General features: G+C 42.8%; 1 protein-coding gene across 4 annotated transcripts in view; it reads left to right on the top strand.

Moving 5' to 3' along the window:
* Positions 1-1,334: 1,334 nt before the first annotated feature.
* The window catches only part of TAOK3 (TAO kinase 3), a 238,801-nt gene continuing 220,062 nt past the window's right edge, over positions 1,335-20,073 (top strand). The window contains exon 1 of one of the 4 annotated variants that reach the window (XM_074205939.1): positions 1,335-1,407. The gene's annotated coding sequence lies outside the window, so the exon portion shown is untranslated. Of the gene's footprint in view, positions 1,408-1,571; positions 19,383-20,073 lie in introns of those variants that run through there. The other 3 variants (XM_074205941.1, XM_074205938.1, XM_074205937.1) reach the window with 3 other exon arrangements.

Below are 20,073 nucleotides of genomic sequence, written 5' to 3'. Positions count from 1 at the left end.
CTTCTTTGACCTAGAAAGAAAGGGTGAATGAAAGGTCACCTGTTAAAAAAAATGAAGCACACAGATGTCTAGGAAATGGAGAGGATGGATCAGCTCTGCAGGAATGAAAGGTCACCCAGAACGCAGTCTGATGTGGGTGGGTTCAAAACGGGGCTCCTCAGGATTGTCGGAGAATTTCTCAAAAAGGAAAGGATAGGACCTTGGGGATGGGAGAAGAGGAGAGTTAAAGAGGAACAAAAAGGAGGGGAAAGGGGGGAAAAGGTGGGAAGATGGAGAAAAAGAGAGACAGAGAGAGGTGGGGGGCGCACTTTCCAACACAAATGCGTCTAGGGGGAAAAGCCCGGGGACAACGCCACTGGAAAGCTTGTATCTAGTTGTAACATTGTTTATTGCACGTTGGATACAGTGTTGCCAAAGGTCAGGCGCCGGTCACAGCGCGTTCCTTCCCGTCACTCCCCCCTCCGCGGCCCCGGGCTCCCGCTCACACCTTGTCAGGGACAGGGCTGGGCGCGTCCGGCCTGGCATGAGCTCTGGGGGCTCCTGAGGCGGAGGGAGGGAGACAGGAGAAAGGTGGGGGCGGAGGGACCCTGCTCGGTCGGACCCGGCCCAGGTCCTCTAGGCTGGGGTGGGGGGCGGTGGCGCTACCGGCTCCGACTTACCTCCCAGGGTCCCCCAGGGTCCCCCAGGGCCCCGGTCCGGGAAGCCCTGGGAAGTCTCTCCGCAGAAGCACCTCCCGCCGGCCCCCCTCCGGGCCCAGGCCCCCGGGCCAGCCGGCTCCTCCGGCAGCTCCCCAGGGACGGCGGCCCGGACAGGGGGCCCCCCCTCCCCACCCGGGGGCAGCCCCAGCCCAGGTCGCGACCTCGGACTTGGGCAAGAGGGGAAGGGAGCGAGGCGCCGTGACCTTTGACCCCAGCCGCAGCGTGGACCCGAGCCGCGCCTCCAGGGCTCGGCCCAGGAGAGGCGGGGCCCGGCGAGCGGAGGCCCCGCCCCCTCCTGCGCGTCCCCGGCGGTCTCCGCCAATCGCAGAGCTCCATCGACTCCTCCGCCGAGAATAGGCCGGACGAATGGAGCGCCGGCCGATCGAGCGGTCGGGGCCGGGCCCGGGGGGCGCAGGGGCGGCGAGCGGAGCGCCGAGCGCTCGGCCGGCCCCGGGCGGGGCGGGGGCGGGGCCGCGGCGGCGGCGGGGGCGGGGCGCGGCGCGGCTCGGGGCTCTCGGGTGCGATTGGCCGCGCCTGGCAGGAGCCGCACCTCGGACAGCAGCAGCGGCGGCGGGAGGAGGAGGAGGAGGAGGAGGAGGAGGAGGAGGAGGGGAGTGGGCAGCGGGCAGCGGGCAGCGGGCAGCGGGCGTCGGGCGTCGGGCGGCCACAGCGGCAGCGGAGCAGGGGCGGCCGGCCGGCCCCGCACCAGGTGAGAGCCAGCTCGGGAGCCCGGCCCGGGGCGGGGCGGGGGCGGGGCGGGGGGCGGGCGGGGCGGGGACCCCCGAGGGGGCGGGGACTGCAGCCCGGAGCCCGGAGACCCCCGTGGGGACCGGGAGGGCTGGGGACCCGGCGGAGGGGCGGGGGCAGCCGGAGCCCCCCGAGAAGTGGCTGGGACAGCCGGAGCCCCCCGAGAGGGGCTGGGACAGTGAGAGACCCCCGAGAGTTTCAGGGACAGGAGGAGACCCCCGAGAGGGGCGGGGTCAGCCGGAGATCCCCGAGAAGTGACTGTGACAGCCAGAGACGCCAGAGAGGAGTAGGGAAGGAGGAGCCCCCCGAGAGGGGCTGGGACAGCCAGAGACTCCCGAGAGTTTCAGGGACAGGAGGAGCCCCCCGAGAAGTGATGGGGACAGGAGACCCCCAAGAGGGGCTGTGATAGTGAGAAACTCCGGAGAGTTTCAGGGACAGGAGGAGACTTCCTAGAGGGGCTGTGACAGCGCCCTGGAGAAGAGCAGGGGAGGAGGAGACCCCCCGAGAGGGGCTGGAAACAGCCAGAGACTCCTGAGAGTTTCAGGGACAGGCAGAGACCCCCAAGAGGGGCAAAGACCGGAGGAGACCCCCAGGGAGTGACTGTGAGAGGAGGAGACCCCGGAGAGTTTAGGAGACGGGGGAGATCCCAGAGAAGTGACTGTAACAGGAGGACATCTCCAAGAAGTGACAGTGACAGGAAACCCTCCAGCGGAACAGGTTCAGGAAGAAACCCTAGAGACAGGGGGGGCTGTGACCCAAGGGGTCCCCAAGGAGGAAAAGGGACTTCAAGAGATTAGGGATCAGGCACAGCAATAGGACTTGGGACTGACGGACTCCTGATAGGGGCTGACAGTCCGAGATCCAAAGATAGGGCTGTGACTTGAAGGGTTCCTGGAGAAAGAGAAGGAAATGGAGAGGGCAGGGATCCGTTGGGGTCCTGAGATAGACTAGGAGACAGACTCAAAGATAATGGTTGTGACACCTTGAGGCCGCAGGGGAGGGAGGTGATAAGAGGAGACCCTGGAGAGGAATATGGACAGCAAAAGACCCCCTCCCAGGGACTGAGCCCCCCCCACAAGGAGCTGGGACTGGAAAAGACATCAGGACTGGGACAGATGAGATTCCCCCAGAGATTGTGGGACTGGCAGAGACCCCTGAGGCTATGAAGATCTCTGAGAGGTCCTGTGAAAACCAGGGACCTCCCCCCACCCCAGGTTGGGACCAGAGACCAAGTGAGGAGATCCCTGAGTAAGATAAGAGTCTGTAACAGACTGAGCTACCCAGAGAGTCTGAGATGAATGAGACCCCCCCCCCCCCAAGAGACAGGGACGGAAGACATACCAAGAGGACAGTGACAGGAGACGATAGAAAGCAGCACCCAAGTGATGAAATCCTCCAAGGACTCCCAGAAGAGACTGGGGCAGGTCGAGAACTCTGAGAAGGGTCAGAACAGGCAGAGCCCTGTGAGAGGTGGAGGGAAAGGAGAGCAAGGGGACCAGACTCCCAGAAAGGCTAGGACTGTGGAAGAACTCCCCCCACCCCCACCCCAGGATTGTGAAAGGGAGACACTCTTCAAAGTGTCTTGAAACCACGAGAGAACTGTGTTAAACTGGCTGATATCACCCCCTCCCCCAGCTGCAACTGTGAGAGACTTGGGAAAGAACTAAAATAAGCCTAAACACCCCAACCCACCCTAACCCCAGGGACAGGAATATTGGGAAAGGGGCAGCATTATGGGATCTGACAGAAGGCTCCACTCAGACTGTGGAACCCCCTGAAAGAAACTATGATGGGTAGATTTCCCCCCCCCCACCAACTAAGGGCTGTGACCCTATGTCTGCAGGGATACTCCAAAAATATCCAGGACTTGTGAGAAGATTTGAAAGGAGATCCCCAAGGAACCACAAAAACAAACCATCAGGGATTATACTCCAGAAAGAAAAATGAAAAAAGAATACCCCCAGCTCCAAGAGGGGCTGAGGGGAGTCTGAAGAAGGACCCCTAGCTAGAATGGAGGTTTCCATTAGAAGGATGAGAACAAGCTAAGCAGTGTGAGGAGGAGGATGCTGAGGAAAGGAGAGTCCTTTAAGGCCTGGGAGAAAGGGGGGGGAGGTGAATTTGGGAAACTTGAGACTTCACATAGAGGATTTGCCAGGAGGTTTAAAGGGAAGGGACCAAATGCGGAATCTGAGGTGGGGAAAGACCCTCAGGACCTGTGGCAGGTGATCTGAAGGCATTGAAACTAAAGAAGTATAAACCAGGAAAAAAGAGAAGAGATCTCAGAAAAGACCCGAGAGTCAGGGAGTCTGAATGAAAAAGATCCCAGAAAGGGGCTGTGGGAAAAATCCTAGCAGTTCAGAGAGGGGGTAACTCAGTTTGAAGGAGGGAAGAATATGTTCCCTCTCAGGGGGATTTGCAAGGATAAATCAGCAGGAAAGAGACCCCTGAGAGAGGGTCTGTGACCCTTAAGCTTGGTGGGGTCCCCAGAAAGGAGTTGGAACAATAGGATTGATTGGGGAAAATTCCAAAGAGTCAAAAAAGTAGAAGACACTGTCTCAACCATTAGATCTCTGAGAAGAGAAGTGACTTGAGGAACTGGTATACAGTGAGACTTAAGGTGGGGGGAATTGTGGGAGAGAGGAAACAGAAAAGCAGACTTCTTTCCCTTTCCCCTCACCCCATTGGAATTGATTGGGAATGTGAGGTTAAGACCACTCCAGAGAGGGACTATTCTAGATACTGAGGAGAAAGAACTGCAGAGAAGTGCTATGACAGCAGTCCCGATCTCAGAATGCCCAAGCTGAATTGTGAGCTTATGTCTGAAAAAAGGGACCTCCTCAAGATTTGGGGAGCAAGTATGAATGGTTGAAGACCTCATAAAGATTCTGTGATTGATTACAGGAACAGAGAGGAGGAGAGGGTTCTTGAGAAGGGGAGAAACCAGAATGGATCTCAGTAGGACACCAAAAGAGAGGACCCATCTGTCTGTGATAAAAGGGTCTTGGAGGGTTTTGTCTATGACCAGGCCATACCAGAGTGTAGCTGGAAAGATAAAGTTTGATGTGAGAGAAAACCCCAGTGGACTGAGACTGGGGGGGGGGGGGGGAGCTGATCAGAAGAGATTTAGGAAAGCAGGTTGAGGCAGTAGGGCCACATAATGGTAGGCTCCAAGGTGACAGGGCAACCAGGAAGGATTGGTATGGTTTTAATCAAGGGGAACTTAAGGAGGAACTGAGACCATAGTGGCTAAGGTCACAATGCCCCCCCAGAAAATAACAGCACCAGGTTTTTTTTAGGAGAGGGGACTGATTCACCCAGAGGTTCACTGTTGACACAGCTTCCTTCTGAGAGGAGGAGATCTGACAGAAGGTCTGAGGTCAGAGCTCCTCAGAGAAGTGCCGTGTATAAAGTGACGGGGGGCCCCCAGAGAGGAGATGGACAGTAGAATGAGTAAGGGATGTCTGGGAGAATCTGTGAAGAAGACCCTGGAGATGTAATAATAGATTCTGAAGTGTCACCCCAGAGGAGACCTGTGATAAGGAGAGTCTAAGCTGATGGTTGCTCCTGACTGGAAATTCTTAGGGGAGATATTCGTGAAGGAGCCAAAACTGAAAGATCTGAGGTGAAGGTTCTCTCCTGAGAAAAGGGCAGCTAGGTGACTTAGATTATAAAAAAAAAAAAGACACACTTGGAGGAATAAAGGAAGAACAAAGTTCAAATCCAACACAGTATAGGTTAGATTTGCTGTGTTATCTAGGTTAGTCTCTTAACCTCTCAGCCTTGCTGTCCTCATCTACAAAATGGGCAGAATAATAGCTCCTACTTCCTGGTTGTTATGAGTCTCTAGTGAGATTATATATGGAAAGAGCTTTGCAAATCTTAAAGCATTATAAAAATGTTAGCTATTATTCTGTGGTCTGGGAGCCTTTGGGGAAAGAGCATGAATTTGGGGAAAATTTTGGCCAAGATAAAAGAGCCAGATTGAAGGAGGGTGAAGTAGTTGTCCTTGTTTCTCCTTGTACTCCAAAGGGACCCTAAAGTCAAGATGATGTCAAAGCTTACAAGTGAACTGGATTTAAGTGAGGGAGGCCTGTACAAAAGGGCTTGTAACTAAAAGGTAGTGACTTCCAAGTCTTAAATAGTGGGTATTACCTAGCTCCTTAAGATTTTATAACACGGGGTGGCTAGGTGGCGCAGTGGATAGAGCCTTGGAGTCAGGAGTACCTGGGTTCAAATCCAACCTCAGACACTTATTTACCTAGCTATGTGGCCTTGGGCAAGCCACTTAACCTTTAACCCCATTGCCTTGCAAAATCTAAGAAAAAAAAAAGATTTTATAACACCTTTTTTGGTTATTTCATTTGATCCTTGCTACCACCATGAGGAAAGAGGCTGCCATTTTTCACATGAAAAACCCAGGTTGAGGGAAGTTAAGTCACTCAAGACTCTTTTACACAAGCCAGACTGCCTCTAACAGAATAAAAATGGGGCTGATCTGATCATTTAAGGGAGAAATGAATGAACCCACAGAATTCATAATGGGATTAAGGGATGAGGTTCAAGTTAGGGTAGCTGTGGTAAAACTGAAGGTTTTCTAAGGAAATGGTTTCTAAGGTTTTCTAAAGAAATCCCACCAAGAAGAGAACGTGACAGCAAAATGTGTATCCTGGGGAAGGAAAGGTGATGACAATCATAAACAGGAAGAGAAGACTGAGGATACAAGCATATCCAGAATTGCTATTTCTATACAGGTTTCTGGGGACCTGGAGATGATACCATTTCTGTTGAAAACCAGGGGTTCTTCATTTTTCATGTGTGTCATAGACTCTCTTGCTCCCCTCCTCAGAAGAAAATGCATAAGATTATCAAGAATGTAATCATATTGAAAAAAACTATCAGAATATTTTAGAAGATTCAGGGGGTGAAGTGTCCTATTCTAGAATGATTGGAGAGGGGTGGAGGGGAGACTGAATTTTTCCCCCAGTACAATGGAGGAACTAACTATAGGAACTTATGGCCAGTTAGCTTTGTTTTTATTGTCTTAGAAATAGGTCTGCTCTAATATCTGCTGAAATGGTACTAAATCTTCCTATGGGTCTCTCTTCAATTTGGAGGAGTGCCTTAGAATTTTGTGAGAAACCTATAAAACTTATCATTGAGGTTGAAGCTGTACTTGAACATGGAAAAGCAAAGAGGGCTCCCAAATTTTCCAAATAAATCAAAAACTAAGCTCAGACTTTGAATGGAACTCTCATTTGCTCCATTTTTTAAAAACTCATCTATGTCTTTGTATCACCAGTACCTAGCACTATGTTTGATTAAAGGTACACCACTAAAAGTGATCCTAAATGCTGGCTAATTGTTTGATTGAATCATCTATAAAATGGAAATGAAATCTTTACCCCACCCCCCAGGGATTATTAGAAGGAACCAAAAGGCTATAGAAACATGAACTACAGGGAAGAGTTTAGAAACTCCTTTCAGTTTTGTAGATTAAAAGGCATCAGATGACTTTACTAAACAGGTTTAAATGAACTTGACAGTGTTTAGAATCTTGACCTTTATCTCTTCTGGACTGAAGATAGTCTCATCCTCTTTGAGCTTCCAAATAAGAGGTGTCAGACCCCCGCTGAATGAGCCGCATTTTTCAATTAGATCTCTCCTCCAGAGAGGAACCTGGGGCTAGAGCTTGGGCAAAATTCCAGCCCAAGTTGGAGAAGGAGATAAGCAAGCCTAGTTCAACCAGACGCTTTCTGTGCTGTAGGAGGTGGGTGAGTACCTGTAAAAGTGCTGAGACAAACAATGTGGGAGCCCCCAGGAGGTGGCTATGGGGGTGGGGGAGCAGCCTCCAACTTTGATGGATGCTAAGATTAAGCTAATGACCATGCATGGTGTGCTCCAGAGCTGGGGAATATGTTAATACTGCCCTGACTCCCATTTGTGTGTTCGGAATGCATGTGTGCTTTTGATATTTCAGTTGTTTCCTACCTCTTTTAAGTTACTTCTGGGTGTTTACCTGAACCTCCCCATCCCACTCCAATATTCTGATTCCCTTTTGGAAAGGTTGGCTTATAAAGAAGCAGCTTTAGAAGCATTACTGGGGGGGGGGGGGGGGGTGGAGAGAGAGAGAGAGAGAGAGCGAGCAATAGAATGATCTGACTTCACTTCCAAGATTCTTTGATGGTCCAGGTTGTAATTGTGTTCTTTTTGCACTACTTTTGTGCCCCCTATTTAGTAATGGAGAATTTTGGATAATAAAAAGAAGAAATGTTTGTGCCCCTTTCCATGGACAGAATTCAGGGGGAGCTTTGATAAAGGAGGTGCTGTTTGAGATTCATGACAAAAGTTCCTGACAGGGGTTTTTCCGGGAGGGGGGAGGTGCTTACTATCCCTATCACATACCTGATACTGAACACTGTTTATTTGGTTTCTGAAAATGCAACATTCCATATAAATCAGGGAGTTTAGCAGTTTTCTCCCAAACTGCTAAAAAAGAGATGGGGGGAGGGGAAGAAGCAAAAGGGAGAAAATTAAAATATGATTTACTATAATTCAGTTAAGATACTATGATTTATAATAATTCAGCTAAGATTAAGATAAGGTAAGATAAGTGGAAACATCTTTTATATAAAACCTGTTGTTCCAAAACTCTCTATGGAATTAAATCCAGCTTTTAAAGAAGGATACAGTGAGAAAAGTTGAGAAATGATTTTTTTCTTTTAAAATTTTCAATATTTTTAACTATGTTTAAATCTTTTATTTTTTTGTTTGTTTTTTCTTTTTTAAAAATTATTTTTATTCTCAAGAGATGATTTCTAAGACCATGATTTTTCTTTTCTCTCTGGTGAATATGTGGAAGTGGTGAAAGGAGAAAAGATGTCAGCCAAAGGAATAGAACTGGTCAAATCAAAATTTGTCAAAAAACACATTCACTATCCTCCTTAGGTGATTTCTGCCAGCTTTAAATGGTCATCATGAAAGGCAAAAATGTTACTTTTGTTTTCTGAGAATATAAATCCTCTTGTGCCATTACTGAAGCAGTCATTTCCATAACATTCCACTATGATATTGGTCTAAAGAAGATGAAGAGGAGATTCCTTGTAATGTATGATTTGGTGATTGAAAATCCCCAAGAGTCAATGCAATACCAAGATTATAGAACAAGAAACCACCATGATGTTTTAGGTTTTAAATTATTCTCCATTATACTAACAAAATCAATGGCTCTGAAAAGCCTTCCCCTTCCCCTGACAGTTGAGGACCCTTAAGGGTGTCTGGAAATCAACAACTTAATAAGCATTAATAGGAGGCTATATAGCATAATAAACTATTCCGTGTCTATACATGGAAGCCATATGCCTTCAAAAACTATTGTCATCTGTGGGACAAATGGCACTTCAGATTTGGCTTCATGTTTAAGCACCCTTGATTACAAGTTCTCATTACCTGTCAGTATTCAAATTTGTTGATTTTCCTCTTATCATCCTGTAGATCAAAACCATTAATATTTCCTATTTTTCCAAACTATTATAAAGTTCTATTCATGGAATTCCTTTCTATATTCTTCCTTCTAAAAGCATCTTGCATCTCTTCTGAGAATGGAGAAAATTCTTTGTTTTCAAATATGTGTTATCTTTGTTGTTCATTTTGAGATCACCTGCGTTTCTGATTCCCCTTCCCAGAGGGCCACATATTATGACAAAAAATAAACTAAGAAAATAGAAACAATTCAGCAAAACTAACCAAGATCTTGGAAACCTCTCGACACTCTTAAGCATTGTTCCACAACCATAGGGTGGAAAAAAAAAAATTTTTTTTAATTCTCACAATTTAAAGTAACTGGGTAGATATTTTTGAGTTTGTATTTGTTCTAATGTTTATTTAGAAAATCATACTTCAAGAGTAGTTTATGATTGTCTCAGCTGGTGAGAAGTCTCATTTTGTGCTTTTAGAATTTTTTTAGAGAATATTATTTAAATTTGAAATCAAGTCAAGTAGAAAGAATTCTATCTCAGAAGTTTTGGACCATTGTTCTGAAAGTCATTGAAATTATATCTTCATTCAAGCTATAAGGATGTCATCCCATTATCAAATCACCCAAAGCTTGTGTAGTTCACTCTGGAAATGGAGATGTGCTTGATAACAGTATAGCATTCCAGCCTTGTGTTGCAATAGGTATCCAGGTGTCTGTCTTAAACCTCTACTTCAGTCTTCTGCTCTTACCTCTCCAGGCCTATGAGAGTGACCTTGGGTCCTCAAAGTCTGTGCCAAGAGAACACAAGCTTTGGCAGGCAGGTCCTACCAAACGGGAAAGGCAGCGATTACGGGCTGGGTGATGAGCTGTGTGTGTGTGTGTGTGTGTGTGTCTTTTGCAGATCCATCTGGCCAAACTCTGAGAAAACTCATCACTTCATGGTTGGTTATTGGGTAATGAATGCTTTTAGCTCTGGCAGTTTATGCAGATGGTGGATGGTAGTCTGGAGTGGGGGGGGGGGAAGGGATGGAATGGCCTCCCACATTGATGAAATCACAGATGTGTGTGGATGATTTAAATCAGATAACAATAACACAGCGTTTTACAAATATTATCTCACTTGATCCTTGCACCAATCCTGGGAGTGAGTTGCTATAATTATTTCCATCCTTCAGATGAGGAACTTAAGGTAAACTGAGGTTGAGTGACTTGCCTAGGGTCACACAATTAATAAATGTCCGAAGCCAAATTTGATCTTGGGTCTTTCTGATTCCAGACCCAGGGCTGTATTAACAACCCATAAGATATAGAAATACTGTATCAATCATAATTCGATAGCTCCTTCAATTATTTCTATTCAGCAAGCATATACTAGACTCTGGGCATTGAAAATCAAAAATGAGGAAGTCCCTGCCCTCAAGAAGCTTACATTTTACTAGAAACAAACATCATGTTTGCAGATTAGTAATATATGTCTCTATATGTAAATCATAAATGTAGGTATATATGTGCATATATATTGTACATACATATATATGATTCTATATGACAATAATTATAAGTACCATGTTTACATACATCTATACACATAAGACCACAAGCAGAAAGCCCTGTTCAAAAACATAGAGAAAGAAATTTGTTCCAAGGCAATATCATATAAACCAACATAGCAACAATGCATCATGATGATGATGATGATGATGATGACAATGATAATGTTTCTCCTTCATTCTTGAAGAAGGCTATGAGATCAGGGAAGTGATGACTAAAAAGTGAATTGGCTTGGGGTGGGGGTGGGGGGTTGTGCTAAGTCATCAGCCTCACTTTCTCCTCCAGAGCCATCTGGATCCAATAGCCAGATATGTCTCAGGACAACTGGTAATAGCCCTGGATTTGAGGCAACCAGTTAGGTGATTTGCCCAAAGTCACACAGCTAGTAAGAGACAAGTGTCTGGGGCCAGGTCCTCCTGACTCCAGGGTTGGTGTTCTTGCTAGTATATGTAGGCAGTCAGTTAGCAAGCCAAGGACCAAGCTGCCCTCAGTAAGCTGATATACTGTCTTGGAAGTAGGGAGTGGGGGACAAGGAAACAAACCCCATCTCAGGCTAGGATTCGGTGGTAACAGGCCCTGCTCAGACCATAAATGGAGTATAGTGTTCAGTTTGGAGTATTGTTTTTTAGGAAGGTATGTTCTTGCCAGGAAGAACAGCTGAAGGAATAGGGTAATGTTTCACCTGGGGAAAGAAGGCTCATGGGAAGTATTATCAACCAGTTACTTCCAGAATTCAGAGAGCTTTTGTTTGCCTTTTCCCTGTTCCTATTAGCCTCAGAAAGTTAAGATCATTTATTTAAATGATAGTTCAAATCATAGGAACATAGATTTAGATCTAGAAGGAACTTTGTGGGTCATTTAACCTTATCTAATTTTACAGAAGAGGTCACTGAGACACAAAATGGGGAAATAAAGTACCCAGGCCACACAGGGAGTAAATGGCAAAGCTGGGAGTTCAGGATTTCTGTCTCCCAATGTGGTACTCTTTCCAATGCCTACTACTCTGTCTCCTCTTCCCCCTACACATGTGAAACTATCTTTTCACCCACTGTCACCTGCTTTGCTCCATTTGGAGGTTAGAGTGAAACTTCTTTGCCTGCTTGGTTCTTGATACTACCTTATCCCAGATCAATGGAACCTCAGTCCATTGATTGTTCTCTTCTTCCTCCCTGGACAGTGCAGCCTCACATCCAAATTCCTCCTCTGCTTTTCACCTTGTGCCCATCTATTGGCTCCTTCCCTGCTCCTTACAAGTTGCCTTGGAGCTAGTGCAGGAGGTCTTAACCTGTTGGTCTCTGGGGTCCCTTTGGCAACCTGGTGAAACTTATGCATACCTTTTCAGAAAAAAAGTTTGTGAATACATAAAATAAAATGTATATAGAATTACATAGGAAGTCAAAGACAAGTGACATTTTTTAAAGAGTCAACAATCTACAGGTTAAGAACACTTGATCATCTAGAAGACAGAATAAAATATCACTTTTCACACTTCTGAGACTAGGGACTATGACTTCATTTTTGTTACAGATTCATACCCCTAACCTTGGTTAACTGACTTGCAAAAAAAATGCATCTTATTGGACACTAGAGAGATTATATACCTACCTATTACATGCCCTATAAGAACAACTTTCTAGATGAGGTGGGTCCTTTCTTTAGAGTTTACTTACATTCTTTGACTTCCCTCTCCCATTCCCCCCCCCATCAATTTCTTTGCTATTTCTGAGGAAGAAGGAGACAAGACTACAAGTCTAGATTATGGCTTAGTGGACTGTTGGTTTCATAATAATAAGGAATCTTTCCAAGCACATATGTGGCAAGGTGTGTAGTTTTGGTCCTTCATATTAATAGCCTGGATTTAGATTGGAAAGATTTCCAGGATATCTAAAATGTGCAAATGTTCACCCAAGATATTTGCCACTCTTGGAGAATGTTCAGAATGGAGTCCAAATGGAAAAGGAATTCCTTATGGAAACTGAGGTCTTCTGGGTGCTCCTGTTTGTGGATAGCTTCATGAGGTTGGCATTGCAGAACCTCCTAATGAAGATCCAAAGGCCACAAACTGAAATACCAAAATCTCTGAAGAACCAAAATGGAGAGTCACCCAAAATATAATACTGTCTGTTGGTGGGTGAAGTAGGCTGCTTCGCGTTGTTGTTTCTGATAGTAATAATAATAGCATTTATACAGTGCTTTTTAATAGCATTTATAACACATTTATATGGTACTTTAAGATTTGCAGATTACAAATTTGCAGATTACAAATATGATGTCATTTTACAACCTGATTCCACAAAGGGAAAATCAAATCAGACATAGTGACTTGCCCAGGATCACACCTTGATATGAACTCATCCTTTTGACTCTATTCAAATTCTTTATCCGCTGTGCCATAAAGATGTCTCAATCACAGACCAGATGATGCATTGCCACCCAATTAATGTTAAGAAATCTAAACAAAAGCCTCCAATATCTTGAGTGACCCACCCCTTCTGGCTTACTTCTGGGAGGAGATTAAAAAAAAACCATAACAGATGAGAAGTCCTGGATGAGTTATAGATCTGTCTGGTTAGAGCATACAGTATAATACCTGCTGTGATGATAATAATAATAGATGCCAGTTGCATGGTATTTTAAGTTTACCGATATTATCTCATCTCAGGTGTGTTGAATATCTAAATGGTTACTCAGAAGAGCTTAACATTTCTTCAAATTTATTCTAAAGATGCCAAGAGGGGCAGCTAGGTGGCTCAGTGGATAAAGCACTGGACCTGGAGTCAGGAGGACCTGAGTTCAAATGCAGCCTCATAATTACCTAGCTGTGTGGCCTTGGGCAAGCCACTTAACCCTGTCTGCCTTACAAAAAAACAAATTTAAAAAAAGAAAAGATGCCAAGAATGTTTGCAACTCAATGAATCTGTAATCTGCACTTTAAACCTAAGGATTCTGCACTGAGATAAAGATCTCATTTTAGATTGGTCCCCTAATGAAATAGCAGGTAGCAGAAATCCATCCTACATTCTATTTTTTGTAATGCTGAGTAGACTAGTGACTTCCCAGTGTGCACCTTGAAAAACACCCATTTTACTTCCTCTCCCTGTTAATATGGGTAGCTTTTCAATTGAAGATCTAGGAGGAACTCTTTTCTATAAGGGCAATGATGGAATAAATCTTGACTGATGAGAATAACTGAAATCAAAGATTTGGAATTCTTGACCATAGACAGCACTAAGCAAGGCAGGATATTTGATTCAACGGGTATACTCTGATAACAGGCAATGTACAATAGGAATTCATAAACGAACTAATTGTCTCCTTCATGCTGTGGATATTAACTGTTGCTTTATAGCATCTATTTAAATGTATGCATGTGTGTATTCTAAATATATAGATTAGGGGCTGCTAGGTGGCGCAGTGGACAGAGCACCTGCCCTGGAGTCAGAAGGACCTGAGTTCAAATCCGGCCTCAGACACTTAATAATTACCTAGCTGTGTAGCCTTGAGCAAGCCACTTAACCCCATTGCCTTGCAAAAAACCCTAAAATAAACAAACAAACAAATGAATGAATGGATGGATAACTAAACAAACAAACAAATAGATAAATAGATTTCATATATATATATATTTTATATACCTATACAAGATGTCACAAAAGTCATAGGAAAATAGGTTTTAAAACATCCTCTACATTTTTGAGAACAAAATACCCTCCATATAATTTTTACAGACCCATTTTATTATCAGGGCCCATGAGTAAATTAAAATTCTAGATTAGAATTGGAAGGAACTGCAGATATCATCTAGCATTAACCCATACTGAGTTATACTTTTGATGAACACTTTTGTTCCCTAGCATGTAATGTTATATAATCCAATCAGCAAACTTTCATTAAGTACCTACTAAAAACTGTCTGAATTACTCAAAAAGATCCAGTTTTTAAATAAAACATAGCACCTACTTTCATGAAATTTACCATCTAGTATGAAAGGGAATTTTTTTTTTTGGTGAGGCAATCCAGGTTAAGTGACTCACTCAGAGTTACACAACTAGTAAGTGTCAAACATTTGTCTGAGACCAGATTTGAACTCAGGTCCTCCTGACTCCAGGGATAGTGCATTATTCATTGTACTACCTAACTGTCCTGAACTTTTTTTTTAAGTGTTGGAATTGAGGTCCATGATTTCATATGTTTATGTAATTTCCTGTAGTGAAAATTCCATCTATATGCAAATATAGATATACATTTATAAATTAGTAGCTGCTTCTGGGGCACAGGAAAGTGATCACTTGCTTTCCATCACCAGTTGGTGCATCAGAAGCAGAACTTGTTGAATTTCTCTCTTCTTGATCCCAGGCTAGAGCTCTTGAGCATTATCACTCTGCTTCTATGTTCTAACTAAATAAATATAATATAAAATACCATATAATCAAAATAAAAAATTGTAAACCAAAATTCTAGGTGAGATCCAAAGGGAAATGACCTGAACAAGAAAGGGGATGAATTTGGGTAGACTTCTCTGAGAAAGGAGCATTTGAATATAACTGAAAATGATGGGTTGGGAGGGATCTGACATACCATTTAGGGGAGAGAGAACCCTTACTTACCCTTTAGGAACTCTTACTACATCAAATGGACAAGGATAGTCACTGGTCTTTTCTGACATGTCCAACCCCATTTGGGGTTTTCTTGGCAAAGATACTAGAAGTATTTGTTGTTTCCTTTTCCAGTATAGATGAGGAAACTGAGGCAAACAAGTGATTTGCCCAGGGTCACACAGCGAGAAAGTGTCAGATTTGAGCTCAGGAAGATGAGTCTTCCTAACTCCATGCCAGGCATTCTATCCACTACACTACCCAGGACAAGGATTAAGTTGAAACAAGAAAATTAAACTGAAGCTCCTGGTATCCCTTTATTGGTCCTCCAAACAATATTTAAGTACGTTCATTGTATTGATAATTACTTTTTTTGTATTGATAATTATTATAAGTCCAGTCTTTGTATTGAGAAGTAAAGGTTGGTGTGAACTATTCATTTTAGTAGTTTGATTGATGGATCAAGAGTTTGATAGATTGAAAAAATGAACACAAGTGAAGATGTGTCTTTGGGAAATAAGCCTGAAGTAACACTGAAAACTGTTTCCCTTGAATGACCTTTGAGTCCTTGAGTGTTTGGTATTTGTTTTTGTTTATTTAGTTGGGTGGTGTTTTGTAGGAAGAGCTTTGGTTCTCACTCTCCAAGCTTGAGAGTCAATTTTCCTTGTATAGGAGGGACACTCAAAGCCAAGTTTTGCCTTTCTATCAGGAACTTAGTTGTCCACTTGACTTTGAGGCCAAGACTTATGCTTAAAACTCAAATCTTTCAGAACAAAATTTTTTCATTGACTATAATAGCTTATAACTGTAAACTATTAACAAAAGCTAAATCTTCAGATATTCAGCAGCAGAATTGATAAAAAAACAATTTTAACTTTAGTTTACTAGATAAACATGAACCTTTATCAAATAAAATGAAAACAAATTCTAGGCAGGTATGTGGTTTATTTGCATATTCTTCTTGCTGGTTTTTCATTTTCTCTTTTAGCAGTATTTGCACTTCATTTTTTTTTTGTTGGGACCCTGATTATTCACATCCACTGTACCTATACCTTTCTCTGAAATCCTCTAGAAGCAGTAAATGAATCACTGGATATTGGAGTCAGAGGTCCTGGGTTCAAACACAATTTTGGTTTGATCACTTGTTCCTTATGTTCCCTTGGGCACATGACTTCCTTCTCTGACCCTAGTTTCTTTATTGATAAAATGAATGTATTAACCTAGTTAGACCCAGAGTCTCTTCCAACCAAAAATCTCGAGGCTGTCTCTGTTCTAAGAGGAAGCCAAATGCCAAACTGGCAGCATTGGTATAATAAGTTTGACATCAGGTGCAAATCTTGAATTGGTGCCTCTATAATGCTCTGTGGACTTTGGTGTTGTTCCTGTGTAAATAGCAGAGATAGAAATGGATGATACAGCTATAAATCCTTAAAAGATAAAAATGTTAAGTTCCTTGAGGGCAGGATTCTTTTGTTTTTGTCTGAATTCCCTACACTTAGCACAATGTTTTGCCAGTGGTAATTTTTTAATTAATGTCTATTGTTTGATTGTTCCTTTGAAATGAATTAATGTTTCAAGTAATGGTTAAGCTGGCTCTAATGTCCCTTCTTGTAGGTTCTGTCAAAGATTGGTTAAGTGGAAGAGGGGGGCAGCTAGGAAGAACTGAGTTCAAATTTGACCTCATACACTTACTAGCTGTATGACCTTGGGCAAGTCACTTATCCCTGTTTGCCTCACATCCAGGGGCCATCTCCAGTGGTCCTGAATCAAATCTGGCCTGTAGACCCAGGAGCTCTGGAGGCAAAAGTGAGCCCAATGACTTAGCCAGCCCTCCCTCACTCAAATCCAGTTCAGTTCTTGCCATGGCATCACCTCCCTGATATTGTGGTCTTTGAAAATGAAGGATAGGGGGCAGTCAGGTAGATAGTGCACTGGCCCTTGAGTCAGGAGGACCTAAGTTCAAATCCAGTTTCAGACACATAATACATACCTAGCTGTGTGACCTTGGCCAGTCACTTAACCCCATTGCCTTAAATAAATAAAATTTTAAAAAAAGAAAAAGAGTCATATTCATTAGGATAAATTCAAATAAAAAGTCATCGATACAACTCCTTAAAATTAGTCATTAATGAAACTAGAATAAAAAATGGAACAAGTATAGTACCCCTAAATATTTTTACCAAGACACTAATATTGTTCCTGAAAATGAGTCAAGCAAAATTCTGATGGTAATTTGCAGCTTTCTATCAATGTGGGGTCACCATCATAATAAAAGTTGGCACAACCACTTCAAATTAGTTATTAATGAAACTAAGATAAAAATTAGAACAAGTGTAGTACCCCTAAATAATTTCTTTCACCATACCCTGATATTGAAAATAGGTCAGTCATAGTCCTGATGTTAATTTGGGGCTTGCTGTCAGTGTGGGGCAGCTATCATAATAAAAAGCAATTATGGGGCAAGTAAGTGGTGCACTGACCTTGGAGTCAGGAGGACCTGAGTTAAAATCCAGTCTCATTTACTTGATACTAGTTAGGTGACCTTGGGCAAGTCACTTAATCCCATTTGCCCCACAAAAACAAACAAAAAAAGCAACTGGCACAACTCTTTAAAATTAGTCACTAGTAGTAATACAAAAATAAAAATTGGAACAAGTATAGTACCCCTAAGTCAATTTTTTACCAAGATACTAGCTTTGACCCTGAAAATGGGCCTGAGTTCTGATGTTAATTTGGGGCTTATAATCAATTGTTTGGATGAGAGTGTTTCAAATGTCTTTAAGCCAGAATTATAAGAACTTAGTCACATGTGACTCATGGGGAGAACTTTTCCCTTTTCCCTAATGGAACATATGCCTCTGCATCACATATGGTCTTTTGGGAAAAAGAGAAATTAAGCCCAGAGAGCTCTGATCTGACATGTTATTCTGGAAAGCTATCTGAGTTTTCAGCTTGAGTGTGAGTGAAAAGTTTTTTGTAGTGTCCCTGCTGCTGACCTTGTAGTGAATTCTGGTGGTGAGCTTTCCTCTTAGAGGTTGGAATTCCTAAATATATTTCTGAAATCTGTTTAGAGAAGGTCTTTTTTTATTTAAAAAAAATTCAAAAACATTAGCATCAAGTCATTTGGGAAAAAAAAAGTAATGAACTTCTAGGAATAATGTTTTCCAGTACTTAGGTATACTAGGGTTTCTGTTGTTAGTTCTCCTTCTCTGCTTTGTTGGCATATGGTAACTTGAGGGGTTTGGGGCCAGTGTGGGTAGGGAGCTTCGTTTGTTTTTTGGCTAATAGTATTTACTAAAGTAATGCTTTGCTACTCCAATTTGAAGCTAATACTTCCTAGCCCTCAAGAAAAAATTATTGACTTGGATCAGCCTTAAATCTCCTTTAGTAGGTTGGTTTAGGAAAGGCAAGATAAGAGGCCCATAGGCACTTGCACCTGTGGGAACCAATAGGAGTAGTGGTAACAGGAAATCCTTAAGCTTGCAATGCTGATAGAAATGTGCTTCTCCGTGGGTGCTGTTTTTATCACTAGTTCCTTCTAAGACCTATAGAATCGTTCCTTGTGGAGTTGTCTGGTTGGTTTTGGGTTTTTTTTTATTTTTTTCGTTGGATGTTTAATAGGAAATCATTTAACGACCTGACCAGTGGGCTGTGAGAGCAGTTATTTTAGTGCCAAAGAACTGGTGAGTTATCCTTATCTGTTTTCTCTGTCTTCTTTCCGTTTTATTTTTTGTTTCCCTTTAGCTACTCTTGCTAGCATTCTCTGTGAACACAGTTCATGAAAGAAAAATTCAAGTGAATATATTAGCCCCAAATGATAATATGCTAGTTATTATAACTGGTGGTCCCATTGTTGTAGCCCTGGCCTAGGTCACTTCCACGCCAAGACATTTCAGCTGTCTTTGAATGTGCTTGGTGTTCTTCAAGGCCTGGAGAATGAGATGACATGGGGGGAGTGTTCTTTCTAGCATGTTTAAATTTTAAGACTTTTAATTTTCAGATGCATTTCTGCAGCCCTCTCGGTGACCAGGAAGTAGTCGCTATGACACACATTCAGAAAACTAAGCATTTGTAATAACTTCCTTTCTCTGGGTGAGATGCTGGTAGCATGTGTTCATTCTCTTAAAACTGAGTCAGATTTTAGACTGTATTAATGAAGAAGTCACTCCCTCCCTTCCCTCTTTCCCCTCTCCCATTTCTTTCTGACAAAGTAATTTTTAGGTAGATTCTATTGATTGTATTGTCTAAATATTGGATATTCTGATATCTGCCATCGTTTGGATTAAGAAAGAGCATATCTGTATGGGATGATCTGAAGTAAGTGACCATTTTAACTCTTCTGTTTAAGACTTCATATCTGATTGGGGGTATGAGTCATGTTTTAACATTACTACTAAATAGGAGTTATTGAGTTTTCCATTTATTGAGTTTTCGGTTGGTTATGCCCTGAGCTTCAAAGTCCAGTTTGGAATAGTTATTTAAATTTGTATATTTCTCATATTTTTTTTGCTCTTTCTAAACCAGGTAGGACTTTTTCTTTTGTAAAATTTGTTTTCTGACTACTTTTGTATTATTTGATAAAAGGAATAAATTGAGTAACATCAATTGAACTTCACAATTACATCAGAAAAAGATTAGAACAAACCTTTTTAATGCATTAAAGGATATTGTTGCAAAAGAGGCTGTTGGAAACTATTTGTGCTTACATGTGACAATATTGATGAGAAGATTTTAAAAGCAAAACATTTCTCTAATACCAACATGTCATCTTGTTTAACCTTAATATCCTATAAAATAGTTTTTAGACAAGTTTCGTTTATAGGCAAGGTGAATGAGACAAAAAAGAAAGGAGTGATTTTCTGAAGTTATGTCAAATTCAGTGGCAGGGATAGAAATCTAAGCCTGCGATAGTAGAAGTAAGAGTTTATTCACATTTACTGCCCCCCAGCATAATCTTTGTAATTTGGTTTTTGGTCCATTTGCTTGTACCAATGAAATCATATAGTAC

The sequence above is a fragment of the Macrotis lagotis genome, chromosome X, assembly GCF_037893015.1.
Source record: "Macrotis lagotis isolate mMagLag1 chromosome X, bilby.v1.9.chrom.fasta, whole genome shotgun sequence".
Classification (NCBI taxonomy): domain Eukaryota; kingdom Metazoa; phylum Chordata; class Mammalia; order Peramelemorphia; family Peramelidae; genus Macrotis; species Macrotis lagotis.
This window is presented reverse-complemented; position numbering and strand designations above follow the sequence as displayed.